The sequence below is a fragment of the Natrix helvetica genome (assembly GCF_964273705.1).
Source record: "Natrix helvetica genome assembly, chromosome: 6".
Classification (NCBI taxonomy): Eukaryota; Metazoa; Chordata; class Lepidosauria; order Squamata; family Natricidae; genus Natrix; species Natrix helvetica.
Window position 1 is genome coordinate 38,877,231 of NC_138553.1, and position 16,355 is coordinate 38,893,585.

At 40.3% G+C, this 16,355-nt stretch overlaps 1 protein-coding gene across 8 annotated transcripts in view; it reads left to right on the forward strand.

Moving 5' to 3' along the window:
* Positions 1-16,355, forward strand: part of ATP2B1 (ATPase plasma membrane Ca2+ transporting 1) — a 99,167-nt gene that overhangs the window by 12,714 nt on the left and 70,098 nt on the right. The window contains exon 3 of one of the 8 annotated variants that reach the window (XM_081956670.1): positions 16,135-16,251. The exons of the other annotated variants lie outside the window; for them this stretch is intronic. The gene's annotated coding sequence lies outside the window, so the exon portion shown is untranslated. The remainder of the gene's footprint in view (positions 1-16,134; positions 16,252-16,355) is intronic. 8 annotated transcript variants of the gene reach the window in all.

The following is a 16,355-nucleotide window of genomic DNA, read 5'->3' on the forward strand; positions in this document are numbered from 1 at the left end:
GGCTAAACGGAACAGGTGAGTCTTCAGTTTTTGTCTAAAGGAGCGGAAGTCGGTGGTGGTTCTGATATCGGGGGGGAGGTCATTCCAGAGGGTTGGGCCCATCACAGAGAAGGCTCTACTCCTAGGCGCCACCCGTTGGCATTGCTTAGTGGACGGCACCCGGAGGAGTCCCTCCCTGTGAGAGCGAATTGGCCGCAGGGAAGTGTGTGGTAGGATGCGATCCTGCAAGTAACTAGGTCCTGAGCCATGGAGCGCTTTAAAGATGGTAATTAACACCTTGAAACGCACCCAAAAGACCACAGGGAGCCAGTGCAGCTCGCGCAGGAGCGGTGTTACGTGGGAGTACCTAGTACTCCCCATAATAGCCCGCGCGGCTGCGTTCTGGACTAGCTGCAGTCTTCGAGCGCGTCCCAAGGGAAGCCCCACGTAGAGGGCATTGCAGTAGTCCAGCCGAGACGTCACCAGTGCATGAGTGACCGTGCGTAGGGCATCCCGGTCCAGTAGGGGGCGCAATTGGCGCACCAGGCGAACCTGGTGGAACGCCCCCCTTGCCACGGCTGCCACATGGTCATCCATTGACAGCCGGGCATCTAGGAGGATGCCCAAATTGCGCGCCCGTTCCCCCGGGGCCAATTGCTCGCCCCCTATGGTCAGTGATGGAATCAACTGACTGAACCGGGGGGCCGGTAGCCTCAGCCGCTCAGTCTTGGAGGGGTTGAGCTTGAGTCTGTTGTCCCCCATCCAGACCCTGACGGCTTCCAAACACCGGGTCATCACTTCGACAGCCTCGTTGGGGTGGTCAGGGGTGGAAATGTACAGCTGGGTATCATCAGCGTACAGATGATACTCCACCCCAAAACCACGGATGATCTCCCCCAGCGGCTTCACATATGCGTTGAACAGAAGGGGCGAGAGGACCGACAAGTGAGTGGCCTCAGTGTCGACCTCTGCCCCCCTGCCAACACACATTGCGTCCGGTCGGAGAGGTAGGAGCCGAACCACCGCAAAACGGTGCCTCCAACTCCCATCCCCCCCAGCCGGCGCAATAGGATACCATGGTCGATGGTATCAAAAGCCGCTGACAGATCTAATAGGACCAGGATAGAGGAACAACCCCTATCTCTGGCCCTCCAGAGATCATCGACCAACGCGACCAAGGCCGTCTCCGTGCTGTGTCCGGGCCAGAAGCCGGACTGGCGTGGGTCTAGATATTCGGATTCCTCAAGGTGCCGTGGAAACTGCTGTGCCACCACATTCTCTACAACCTTCGCTAAAAAGGGAAGGTTGGAGACTGGACGATAATTAGCTAGCTCCATCGGGTCAAGGGAAGGCCTCTTGAGTAAGGGCCTCACCACCGCCTCTTTCAAGGCGGCAGGTAAGGACCCCTCACCCAAAGAGGCGTTCACCAAGTCCAGTAGCCAGCCTCGTGTCACTTCCCAGGATGCCAGTACCAACCAGGAGGGACACGGGTCCATTAAACATGTGGTCGGTCGCAGCCGTCCACGCAATCTATCCAAATCCTCGGGGGCAACAGAATCAAACTCCTCCCAGAATGGTCTCACAAGACTCACTGTTTCGGGTGACCCTCTCCCTCTTATCACAGAGGCCGCGGGAAGCCCCTTTGCAGGGTAGAGCAGAGGAGTTTGGGGAATATCTGCAGGACAAAATCGATCAGATCCGGAGTGGGTGGGGCCCCCTTCAGTGGACCAGGGGAGACGTCAGAAGCAAGTCTTGAGACTCCACGCTGGGAGGGGTTTGACTCTGTTGCCCCCGAAGATTTGGACAGGTTACGTGGGCGACTGCGAGCCACCTCATGTTTACTGGACCCGTGTCCCTCCTGGCTTGTACTGGCATCCTGGGAGGTTACACGAGGCTGGCTCCTGGGTCTGGTGAACGCTTCACTTGGGGAGGGGTCCTTGCCGGCCGCCTTGAAAGAGGCGGTGGTGAGGCCCCTGCTCAAGAAGCCTTCCCTGGATCCGGAGGAGCTAGCTAATTATCATCCCGTCTCCAACCTTCCCTTTTTAGCGAAGGTTGCAGAGAGTGTGGTGGCACAACAGTTCCCACGTCACCTGGAGGAAGCAGACTATCTAGACCCGCGCCAGTCCGGCTTTCGACCCGGTCACAGCACGGAGACGGCCTTGGTCGTGTTGGTAGATGATCTCTGGAGGGCCAGAGATAGGGGTTGCTCCTCTATCCTGGTCCTATTAGATATATCAGCGGCTTTCGATACCATCGACCATGGTATCCTATTGCGCCGGCTGGAAGAGGTGGGCGTAGGGGGCACCGTTCTGCGGTGGTTCCGCTCCTACCTCTCCGACCGGACGCAGTGTGTGTTGGCAGGGGAGCAGAGGTCGACCCTGAGGCCACTCACCTGTGGGGTGCCACAGGGGTCGGTCCTCTCGCCCCTCCTGTTCAACACATACATGAAGCCGCTGGGTGAGATCATCCGTGGTTTGGGGGTTGGATACCATCTGTACGCTGATGACACGCAGCTGTACATTTCCACCCCAAACCACCCCAACGAGGCCGTCGAAATGATGTCCCGGTGTTTGGAAGCCGTCCGGGTCTGGATGGGGGACAACAGACTTAAACTCAACCCCTCCAAGACTGAGTGGCTGTGGCTACCGGCACCCTGGTTCAACCAGTGGATGCCATCGCTGGCCATAGGGGGCAAACAACTGCCCCCCGTGGAACGGGCGCGCAATTTGGGCGTCCTCCTTGATGCCCGGCTGTCGATGGATGACCATGTGACAGCCGTGGCAAGGTGGGCGTTCCACCAGGTTCGCCTGGTGCACCAATTGCGCCCCCTATTGTATCGGGACGCCCTACGCACAGTCACTCATGCGCTGGTGACGTCCCGCCTGGACTACTGCAATGCTCTCTACATGGGGCTCCCCTTGAGATGCACCCGAAGACTACAGCTAGTTCAGAATGCGGCCACGTGGGCCATCATGGGAGGAACAAGATACTCCCATATAACACCACTCCTGCACGAGCTGCACTGGCTGCCTGTGGTTTTTCGGGTGCGTTTCAAGGTGTTGGTTACTATCTTTAAAGCGCTCCATGGCATGGGACCTAGTTACCTGCGGGATCGCATCTCACCTCACACATCTCTACGACCTATTCGCTCTCACAGGGAGGGACTCCTCCAGGTGCCATCCGCCAAGCAGTGCCAACGGGTGGCGCCTAGGAGTAGAGCCTTCTCTGTGATGGGCCCAACCCTCTGGAATGACCTCCCCCCCGATATTAGAACTATTAACGACCTCCGCTCCTTCCGACAGAAGCTTAAGACCCACCTGTTCCAATTAGCTGGCTTAGCCGATTAATAGCTCCATCTTTCACCTCCTGGCAAACATCTTATTGTGGAATTTTTAAGGGAATTTTAATTTTATTTGTATTTTAATTAAATATGGTACAGTATATTTTTTACCTCCTCCGTCTATGTCTATGTTTTATGTATATGTATTCTATTTTGATATGTATATGAACACTGTACACCGCCCCGGGTCCTGCTTAGGAAAGAGTGCGGTTTATAAATAAAAGTTTGATTGATTGATTGATTGATTGATGCTAACTACAAGAGCAGTGTTCCTGAAGACCTGATTCTCAATCATGCCTTGGATTTACTGCCAAATATAAGTGCTTTCGAATAGGTGGGAGTGGTGTTCACATTGCTATGGAATATTAAATATCTTCCAAATGCTGCAGAATATTAAATATCTTAAATATTAAATATTAAATATGCAGATATATTAAATATCTTCCAAATGCTGCAGAAATAAGCTTCTCAATATTGTTCATGGTTCTTTCTGTTTAGTAAAAGAAGCTGAAAGGAATTATTATATACGCTTCATGTTTGGAAAAAATACCACCAAAGCCAAAGATTAGCAGCCTTTGGCTATCACTGCACTACTTTTCAGTATACTTCAGCAAAGTATACTGAAGTAGATTATTGTTCTCTGCATTTTTTGTACACTTATTATTTTCATATTCTTCATCTTATATGTTATATTTATGTTTCATGTTTATTACATCTGGAACTGTGCATGAATTGGTATATGAACATGATGGGGCAAAGATGGTTTGCAAGGATAGAAAGGTAGATATAATGAATAGTATTCTGATGAACTATTTTGAGTTCATTTGTTTCCTTATTTCCTATCCTTATTTCCTATCTCCTGCATAAATTATTATTTTTTGTCACTACTTTTTAAATGTACATTGCAAAGTGCTATTGTGGCTAAAATAATGTTCATACCCCCCCCCCTCTAAACCATAACATAATTGGTATGTGTGTATATTTCTTGTACAGGTTGTTCTTAACCTATAACCATTTGGTCAGTGAGCATTCCAAATTACGACGTTGAATGTATGGTGGTTACAACCAATCCTGGAGTACTGGCTGTCCCAGTACCCCTGTGGTCACGTGATTTGATCTGGGTGCTTGATAACCAATTTACATCCAGTTGCCAAGCATGCCACAGCTATATGCTTGTCATTTGCAAACTTCCCTGCTGTCTTCCCCAGAAAGTTAGTGTGGAAGCTGACAGGGAAGTTCTCTTTATATATATAAATTAAAGTTTTATTATTATTATATATAACAAGAAACAAACAAACACATACTTATTTCTCTGGCTCAGCTGATAAAGGAGGAGAAGCCTGTGGCATAGTGGCTAAAACTCTTGCCTAGTGTATAATACAGCCCAGGTTCGAATCCCAGTAAGGGTATGGCTAGCTGATGAGAGCTAAATAGCTCGAAATGGATCTATACTAGTCTCCCTTTATTTTATCAGCACAAATACAACAATATATATATATATATATGTATGTATGTATGTATGTATGTATGTATGTATGTATGTATGTATGTATATATATATATATATATATATATATATATATATAGTTTTTACATTTAAAACAATGCAATGCCGCGGAGTCGGGGTGATCATATATTCACATTATGTACAGCTAGTTTCAACCATTAACAGTTATTCTACTTAATACATTGTCTGTCCTTCTGTTCGATCACAATATATACCTTTGTTCCAGTCTTGTCATCTTAACTTATACCAGTCATAAAATCTATTCCATACCTCAAAATATTCTGATTCCCCTTTATTTTTAAGTTCCAAAGTGAGCCTATCTGCTTTTGCACAGGCCAACACTTTTCTGATTATATCTAGCTCTGATGGTGTATTTTCTTTTTTCCAATGCTGTGCATAGGTTATGCGCGCTGCAGTCAGTATATGTATAATTAGATAGAGTGTATCTTTCTTAAACCCCTCCGGTATTATGCCTAGGAGAAAAGTTTCTGGTTTAAACATAATTTATTCTCCCACCATTTGTTCTAACCATGATTGGATCATTTTCCAATATTTTTTTGCCTCATTGCACGTCCACCACATATGGTAGAAAGTGCCTGGTGTTTTTTTACACTTTGACAGGGAAGTTCTCAATCACCTGTGATCCTTCCCCAGCATCTTTGCTTATGTCACATCCACCACTTTTTCATCTCCATGCATACTCTCTGACCACACTGCACTTCCGTGCACCTTCCGTCATCTCCCTGTGGTGCCTCTCACACACCTTTCCCAATCCTTACTGCAGTTCTTGTGTATCCTTTCCTTGACCCACACATCTTTGATCCACAATGTGCCTTTGATGCAGCTTCCTCAACCCTCATCACACATTTCCTTGCACTCTTGCCTACCAAACCTGTACTGTGTCTTTTGCACATCCTACCTGACCATACCCACATCCTCTTGCTCCCTCCCTACATGGGGTACTTAATCTTCATGTACATCTGGAAACTTCCTGCTGGTTTCCTCACTAACTTTGTGGTTGTGGTAAGCCGGCAGGAAGTTGCTTTGCCTAATGACTAGGATTTGGTTAACAATGGCAACCAGGACCACAGGGATTGCCATCACTAAGCAGTGTGGCCATGCTTTACAACCACATCATTTAATGATGGAAATTGTGTTCTCAATTGTTGTGGTAAATTGAAGGATACCTGTATTATTAAAAAAAAACCTTGTGGTTTCATATTTTCCATTTCTCATGACTTGAGATGATGATGTTATCTATTCAGTCATGTCCGACTCTTGGCAATTCTATGGGCCAGGTCTCTCCACATCTTCCAATCTTGCACTTTCTTTAAGTTGTTCTGTCCTCTGGCTGATGTCCGCTTTGAGGTGTCCAGTCACCATGTTCTTTAATGGCCTGGTTTCTGACTTGTATATTATAAGACCCAGGTTTTGCTTTAAGCAAAGGATAATAAAACATGTTTAAAGTTATTTCAGGTAGTAAGCACTGCATTCACATTAGCTTCCATCAGCATTGGTTTTTCTAATGTGGTAAACCATTGCCTCAATGTATTTAATAATGAACTTTCTTTTTCCCTAAGATAATACGCATACAATAATGTAGAAATGGCCTTATGTCAAATAAGTTGGTTTTGAAAATCTCAAATGTGTGATTAAAGACATCTTACTCAACTGCATTTTTTTCAGTTAAATCTGCATAAATTTGGATGTGAAGAAAAATAAATTTATTTTTAGATGACATGTGTGAATGTTGCAGTTATCCTATTAAGAAATGTTTTCTAGTTCGTCTTTGCAAATGAACAAATGACAGCTGCTTTTTTATTTGTAATGTTTATAAATGTCAATTTTGCAATGATTATGCTTGAATAAACAATGCATATTTAATCCATTTTATTAATTGGAATATGCTATCTCTAACTGGACAAGTGAATTATTATGTTGGTTATAATATACAAATCTGCTTAGATTTAATATTTGCTTCAGACCTTAGGGACAGTAGGACAATTGGTAAAATTTACCAAAATATTTCATTTGAAATTCAGTATTGATCTTTCATTAATTACCTCCCTTGTGATCAGCCTCTAAGCACCATTTTTAACCTTGCTTCATTGGATGTTCATAATACTTGTTAATCAGATCATAAAGTAGTATTTGGGTGATGTTTAGTCTTGTTAATTGTTGATGTTTATTTTTGATCTTCCAAGGTGTATCTAAAGTTGTGGCCTTTCCCACCAATATTTGTTCATATAAATAATTTTTGCCATGAGCTGGCCAAACAGGTAATCTTCATCCAGATTTATACTCCCATTACAAAATTGGCATCAATTTGATAGCCTTCTTCCAGAATATTTCCTATGGCCTTATATATGATATCATTACGTGCTGAGTACCCCACCTTCATCCATATATATAACTTTGCTTCCTAGACATAGCAATATTTGGAAGATCTTGCATTCTTCGGTCAGTTTCTGATAATCATACAGAATTCATTTCCATTTAAAAAGTTATTTATCCATATGTGTGACTCACAGAAAGGAGAAAAATCACACATTGATCTTTAAGCAGCTTTGCTACTGAGAACCCATCACCCCAGGAAAAATGTTGTCATAAAAGAAGAGAACAACACATATGCCAAAGCCTTGTGTAGTGTTATGACTTGGGAAAGGTATTTTGAAACCTGAGCTGTAAATGAAGAGTTAACACCCATAAAAATAACGACCATACTGAGGGTCATTTATCTATATGACTCTCAAATTTGGAAATAGTTGGTGTATCAACAGATCAAAGAAAGCAAATCATAGGAAGACATGGGCAGGAGTTTCTATCTCCCTAAAGCCACAATTCTTTGAAGGGTAAGGAATATCATGACATCTACACACCAGCAGTACAGAAGGAATAAAATGAGCTCTACAGAAGCCCCGCTAGGTGCTTACTCAGGATTAGTCTGTATAAATATGCAGGAGAGAGCTTGTGGCAATCTAACATTTGGAAATAAAAGTCAGAAACACTGACAAGATCATTCTGCTGTTCAATGTGCCTAATTTGTTCCTTAGATGCCTAATTGCCCTATATATTCAGGAGAAATCTTGAGACTACATAATTCCTCCATACAATGAGATTGGTAGCTGTGAACAGCAGGTGATTTGAGCCAGTTACTCACCGCTCAGCTTGCCGACAAAATTAGTTTTGAGGGGAAATTGGAGAAAGTGGTGCTAGATAATCTGACTTGACCTCCTGGAGGAAAGGAAATTATTATTTTTAATAAGTTAGCCTATAGGCAAACATTTTACCCAGTATCTTAAAAAATTGAAACATTTTATGCTACTATTATGCTAAACAGTTGATAACAGACTCTGAGCAAAAATATGATTAATGAACGTTTGGTAGAATATTTTTTCCCATTTTTAGTGACCAAAAATAACATGAAAGTGTTATTAGAAATTAAAGATACTATTAGAAACTGTTTTTTTTCCGTTTGTGTACTTTTCTCATAAATAGGGACTCCAAATGGTTAACCAGAATTATACACATAATATAATTAAAGCAATGCACAAAAAAGCTAAAAAAAATGGATTATATTCTAATCTCCAAACATTCTTCAAAAGAGCTCTGCTTTTAAAGAAAATGTTAGTGAGGAAGTTTAAATTAATTTATGTTGATATCTGCCTTGGAAATACCTAAACTATGAAACAAGCAACTTTTCCATTTTTAAGTTTTATTTGGACGTAACTAAGACACAAGAGTCTGTACATGTTGGTTACCTTTTAAGTGCCATTTAAAAAATGGAAAATTCAAATCTTCCACTCACTTTTCCTAAAATGGGGAGCATATGCTGTTATAATTTTCTGCTTAAAAGTCGTATGGAAACATCTAGGCAGCAATGTCTTGTTCTTCATATCTTCCTAGTGTTTTACCACAAGTTAGGTCCACTTTTCTGATCAGTAAATACCATTTTATGCAATCAAATGTAGCAATTGAGTCCAAATGGATTATTTTCATGGCTGGGTTAATTATGCCCTGCCATCTTTGCTTTAGTCTTACGAATGAGCATTTGCCATCAATGTTAAAGTTGTAGGTCGTGCTGGCAATGGTGTAAGGCAGAGGTTGTATTCAGCAGGTTTTGACCAGTTCTGGAGAACTGGTAGCGGAAATTTTGAGTAGTTCAGAGAACCGGTAAATTCCACCTCTGACTGGCCCCGCCTCCATCTATTATTTGCCTCCTGAGTCTCAGCTGATCGGGAGGGAATGGGGATTTTGCAGTAACCTTTCCTTGGAGTGGGATGGGAATGAAGATTTTATAGTATCCTTCCCCTGGAGTGGGGTAGGAATGGAGATTTTACCTTTCCCTGCCACATCCACCAAGCCATGCCATGCCCACCAAGCCATGCCCACAGAATTGGTAGTAAAAATTTTTGAATCCCACCACTGGTGTATGGCGCTGCTCATAGAATGTGTTCGTAATACTATAAGTGTTTTTTCTTCAGTTTCTTTCCCTACAATAGAACAGAATATTTTATTTGGCCAAGTGTGATTAGACACATAAGGAATTTTATTGGTGTAATGCACATCTACTGCCAGAGTGTATTGTTGATATTGTCAAGAATGGAAATGCCTAATGAAGCATGCAAATCTTCATGGTTGTAAAAAATGCACAGGATTTTGGGTAGTTTGTCAGCACTTAGTGCCATACAGGTGCTCCTGGATAAACTATTAAACACTTTTGATTTTAAGTGAATTGGCATATGCCTGTCACAGAGCAGTCAGTGATCTCCTTCCACCACAATGTTGTTACTGTTGCATGTACATTGTACATCCACTGTCATTTTGCAAATGGTATTCTAAGTAACGGAAACAGCTTTTTCACTAGATCTTTACCCTTGTCCTGGATGTGGAGGAGCCCAAACTAAGTAGATACTTGGTCTTCTCGATATTGAGGCACAAACCAAATAGATTAAGACACTTGTTGCACATTTGCTTCCCTGTTGGTAGCTGTTAGCAGGACATTGTCAGTGTACAGCAAAGCCCAGAGGGCACTATGATGCAAATCTCACATTATAGTATCCTTGATGAGAATCAACAGCAATGGTAATAGTGCATGCCAACTTTCACAGGAAAGCTGTCAGAAAGACCTGTGACTCATAATTCTTGGTGCTGATATTAACATAAAGCATCTGGATTGCTTTTATGAGTAGCTCAGGTACACTGTGGTCACGTAGAGTGTATCATATCAACTAAGGTTGCTCACAATCAAAAGCTTTTTCTAGGTTGAGGAAAACCATATGTAATGACTTCTTTTCTTCATGCTATTTCATGAGCATGCAAGTTGCACAAAACTGCACTGATTGATACTGATTTCAAAAATGTCATGGAAATGCTGGTTGAGGAACTACTCAAAATTTTGTGCAGTGGGAGGATTTGTTGGCTGTGGGAATGGTGCATTGGGTCATCTTCTTGAAGAGGAAAATTATGGTTCTTGTGTCCCAGTTAGGAGGCATGTGGCCAGAAAGTTGAAGGGTTTTACTGTGCCACAAAGTTCTCCAAACTTCTGGATGTCTGCTGGTAGATTGTCCAGTTACTTTTGAGTTCTTTTTGCTTCTGATAGCTTTGATAACCTCTTGTAATGTGCAGGACTGGAACAGATTTTAGCTGAACCATAAAGACTTGGCAAGAATGGAAATTTGACATTAAAGATTTTGGTGAAGTTTCAGGATTTCAGGATTTCCTGAAGTTGCTGTCCATTTTTTCCTTACACACATGTAGTGTTCAATGCCTTTACTGCCTTAGTGTACATTTTCACTAGTTGATATATGTTTTTCTCGTGTTCATTTAGGTCCTAGTAGCAGTTGGTCTTTGCAACAACTTTCTTTGCCACTCTTCTTGCAGTAACATTCACAGGTGCCAATTTTTGTTTGTATCCTGCAAATATCAATTCTTCGCAAACCACTTTTTTCCTGTATTTTCTGCTGCATGATAGTGGGGAAGTCACATTAGACAGGACAGAACTAATCTGGCTATTGTGGTTTCCATTGTCATAAATAGCCAAGTGGCTGGTGTACTTTTTGAAAACATATTGGTGATGATGAGGTAATTTACTTTGGAAAGGTCCAGGATTTGCTGTCCATTAAGCAGTAAATCTTCTTGCTATACATATAGGTATAAAATCTTGTAGTCTCATTTAAGGCTGTTCTTTCTCTTCTTCATCACATCCAATTTGAGGTGTGAAGGCCAAGAAAACATGTAATTGATGGAGAGTAACATCAATGACATTTAACATAAGGTAATCAAAATGTCAATGGACATCAGCAGTAAAGTTGAGCAGATCAGTGCATGCTATGATGACCACATTTTTTGTTGGACACGCTATGGTAAATTGTTTTGTATCTTTCACTGACATCATTCTTGGTCTTTCCAACACATATCTTATATGCATACAATATTTACCTTGTGTCACTTTAGTATTTCTGCAAGCTCACCACTATATACAGTCAGCAGACCATGCTGATATTTGATGTGGCAATAATAAATTGTGATGTGTGACCTAGATTCTTTAGTTAGTCCTATCTTTGAACTGATGGCTTTTGCCCATTTGTCGTGATGGTTAGGTAATGCCAACACATGTTGCTTTCAGGGAATGTCCTAGCATAGTGATGGCGAACCTTTTTGGCACCAAGTGCCCAAACTGGAATATGTGTACATGCATGCGCATGCTTGCTGAAGTACTGGAAACCTGAAGACCAGCTGGCTGGTGCACGCTTGCCTGTTTTTTGGGCGATTTTGGCCCCTTTTCAGTCCGTTTTCCAGTGCTCTTGCACCCAAGAAGATCAACTGGAAACCATGCGCATTGGAAACCAGAAGAGCAGTTGGCGCCGGCACATGTGTCCACAGAGTGGACTCTGCATGCCGCCTTTGGCACGTGTGCCATAGGTGCGCCATCACGGCCCTAGCATTATTCAAATTTTACCAACTGGTTTGCCACTGAAACCTGATATTGATTGGTTCTGTTCATTTCAATGCCATCCTTGTGGGAAGTTTCCAGTAGCATCACAAGGAGCTTGTCACCATTTAGGTAACAACATCCATCACCACATTTATTGTACCTGACTGTTGGGAGGGGTAGCTTTCTGGCTTATCTATCTACCAAATAATTCTTCACTTGCATTTCAGTTTTAGAAGTGTGAGGGGATAAGTAATCAAACAACAGACAAAACTAAATTGGGATGAAAACTGTTCACCCATCATATGTAATATTACCTATATATTTAATATAAATTGATGGTTGACCTCAGTTTAAGCATATTAATTCGGGAAGCTTCAGAGAATACTCATAGGATCATGAAGCAGATAAAAATTTGGTAGTCTGAGCCGTATGAAAAATCTGAGTTTGTGAGATCTATAGTGTATTAAGTATAATGCACCCACAAACGTTCTTTGATACCTGCAAATGAAAAATCATCATCTAAATGCTTGTCATCACTCTAATTTTAATGATGGGATAAGTGTGTAAGAAAAATCATTCTGTTGATGACAGGCACATGTAAGAATATACTGGAGAAAGGGTCCCATTAACACATGTCAATCAGTGTTTCTTTGTAGAAGTAGCTGTTCTTTAAGCATAAAGAGAAATGGGACTTCATTCTGTTCTGCCAACTATATATTTTAGATTCCTGGTCAAATAGTCTAGCATATCTGTGACATTCTTACGAGATCAAGCTTGTTATGCAAGACTATCTTCATCTAGAAGTTTGTAGTTAAAATAGCATTACAAAAGTTTAGTATATTTTGTATGGTAAATTATTTTATGAGCATTCTACGGACTCAGTGCTTGCTGCTTTGTCTTGAGCAATAACCTGAAGTTACAAGTTGGTTCATAGGAAAGCATGAAAAATTAAGTTGACTAAAATTGTATATGGTATTCCAACATAATTGTGCCATAAATAAGGAATTTATCAGTGTATGATTTGTTTTATTTTTTACTTTCAGACCCTTTCCTAGTGATTCCTAGCATAGGATATACTTTTTCCACAGCTGCTCCATATTGAGGTGGAGGTTAATTGAACATCCACTGTGACTCCCACATCTCTTTCCTGGTTAATTGCAGGTAGCCCAACCCCCATGAGTGTACATACCAAGTTAAAAATTGCTTCTTTTTTTCTGCTAGTATGCATTCTCTAAGCATATTTGCATTAAATGCCGTCAGAGTGACCATCAGTTTTAAACAAATTGTCCTGGAGCTTTTCACAATCATTTGGTTTTTATGATACTGTAAAGTTCAGTATCCACAAATTTGGCCAGCTTACTGCTCCCCCTTCATGTTAAGATCATACATAAGTAGACTAATAGATTTTTGAGGGATTCCACCTCCTCAAATCTAATTTTCTGTTTTTTAAAATAAATTAGCAATTCAGGCTTCTTATCCCATGACTACTAAGCTAACTTAATATGTGATAAGGAACTTTATCAAAGTTTTTAAAAAAAATATAAGTTTCAACTGAATTACCTCCATATATGTGCTTATTGATAACTCTTAAAGCTAAAAAGGTTAATAAGGCAAGAGTTATTCATACTGATTTCCCTTCAGCAAGTCTTGTTCCTCTGTCTACTCATTATATTTTCATTCATTCATTCATTCATTCATTCATTCATTCATTCATTCATTCATTCATTGTTTCTACCAATCAGGTGTTAGACTGACTGGCCTATAATTTATTGTATGTACTCAAGTCATTTTTAGAAGTGTCATATTGACTATCTTCTAGTTTTTTTGTGACTTGCATGAAAGTTACTTTAAATTCTAGGTAGTATTTTATGTTGCAAGAAAATATTGCTCTTCTATTTAAAAACAAGCAAAAATGCTTATGTTAGATTCAGTTGTTTACTGATAGAACTGATGTGAAGCAACAATTCTTGCTTCCTTATGTTTGCCATGAATAAAACCTGGTTTGAAGGGCTGGAAGATTGTCTAAGGTACATTTTAGTAATGTAAGCGGACACCATAAAAACTGATAAATATTTAGATATCATATAACAAAAATCTATCAGGATACATTGTAATTTAATTAATTGGTCCTAAAATTGACACAACTTTGTTAAGAGCATATATTTTAAAAACTAAAGTATCAATCTCTACTAGTGATAAGATGAATTATTAAATTAGCTGGTATAGTGTTATAGAGGAATATAGAGATGATTTCGAAGAACATAGGTAACCCTGCTTGAACTCTTTGCTCTAGGAGGGAAGGGAAAATGCTGTAATGCTTTCTAGATTCCACATTATAGCTTATATAAATTATACAGAATTCTAGTATGTATGCATGTACATATTAATTTAATATTTATAGCCACCTATGTCAATTAGTAACTCGCGGCAGCTTACAATTAAATATCTGAGGTTGCCTGTTTTGGATTGGCAACTATGTAGGCCATATCAGTTCAGTGGTCTCCTCTGGGCTTATTTCCCTGTAACTTTGATCCTATCTTTCAGGATTACACAAAGCCTCATTTGGCAACTATTTAGAGTGAATAGCATCTGACACCATCCTGTGTCTTTCACTCAGTTTAAAATATTTACTTTAAGGTGTTTCCTCCGTGATGTTGCTCAGTCTTCTATATAATTCCTTAAATAGCTATGTTAAGCATTGAGACCAGAGATGAATAGGATATTTATTAAACCAGTTAATATACAGTAATAACTTCCATCAATTATTCACTGAAAAAGAAACTGGGAGGTGATCTGAGTTACAGGTTTGGGAGCCAGAATTATTCTGGGATAGCAGGGACTTTCTCGGGCTCCCATTCCCACCCAAATTTTTTGGGGGGGGCATATGACCTTCCCTGTCATGCTATTTGATCTTTGAGGCACCACTGAGTATGAGCAGTTCTGCTTCCTCTTTCTCCTGCCACTATCTTGGTGTCATCACTGCTCAGCTGTTATTTGAAGTGTGAATTGGAAATTAAATGGGTTTGGAGGGTAACAAAGATCATTCTAGCCAATCATCTTTAACTAGGTCAATATAAATTATTTATCTGTCACTTGCATCTTGCAAATACCCATCTCCTAGTGGACGACTATGTCATTAATATAGTGACTAAGGTCAAAATGTTGTCACTAATTATGTAACTAATATTTTTTTCTGGCTCCTAAGATCTGAGGACTTAATATTCTTTAATGGTTTTTTTCCTTACTTGATATTTACATTGGTTCTATACACTGTAATTCTAAATACTGTACTAGTTCAGAAATAATATTTCAATAAATAGATGACTAGAATTATAGATGTAATATATCTGCCATTTTGCACTAGTGAGCTTTAAGCTTAGTAAACATGTGTATTAGAAAATGGTACATATTCTTATTAATCATTTCTGTTTTATAAATCTTCATATTTCCCAGGATGTCATTTTCTGATCTGTTTAAAGGATAACTTTTTCGTGATACTGTGAAAAGTATGTTTTTATATGTTCATTACTCTGAATGTAGCCTACATTATGTGATATCATCATCATTTTAACCATTGTCTGCCCAATAATGTCAGTTGGAATTTCTCCTTTCTTAAGTTTTTAAATTTTTATTTCATATCTTAACATAGCTATTTTAATTTTAAAATAACATACAATTCATGTTTGTCACATAGATACCCAGAATGAACATTGGTAAAGTGTTACATTTGCCAATGCAATACTTGCGAAGATATAGTCATTTGCTTGACCCTATACCGCAGCCTTCTACATTATGACTCTGAGGTTCCAGCAACTTTGAGACATAATATCTCCAACAATATTTTGTTGAGAGAAACAAAGCTTGGCCATCTTGTACAACTTTTTGTGATCTGTTAAACAAAATAATAAACACATTTTCCTGAGCGTTCTCCATCTAGATAATTTGGAGCAAAGTTGTCTGAAAAATATTGTGGCTTGAAAAAAGGTTAAAGTTTGGCTTTTCATATTTCTGGAAGTAAAGGTATGATAAACGTGAAACTTTGTGTTTAATAACTTAGCAACACAAGATTTTTGAATATAAAATTTCATTCTTCTTCTGCTTTCCAATAGTTTACAAATAGAGTGTAAGGTTGACATTTTTTGTAAAAATACAAAAATAGGATATTTTCAGCCCACTTTTACAAAAAAAAGACCTCTGGAAACTGTTAAATCATTCACATTAGAAAGAGCATGTTTCAAATGCCCTAAAAAAGTAGGGTTGGTTTTTCATTGCTGACGTATAAAGCCCTAAAAATAGGGACAGAGTTGAGGATGTTGCTGTAGCAACGTCACATGCATTCTATTATTTTTTCTTCTTGTTTGTTTCATATAGGCATGATTACTACTATTATATTGCATTGGTCCATGGTGACATTGTCACTACCAGTTCAGGCACTTGAACCAGCAATCCCATCGCCATAGGGGGCATATTTGTTTCCAGCATTACGCGGTCAGTATGAACCCATTGTTTGAATTCTATTGATTCTTCTGAATCTCTTCACCAGGGCAGTTTTGACATCGCTGCAACATACAATCTTTGGTGTTCAGATTGCA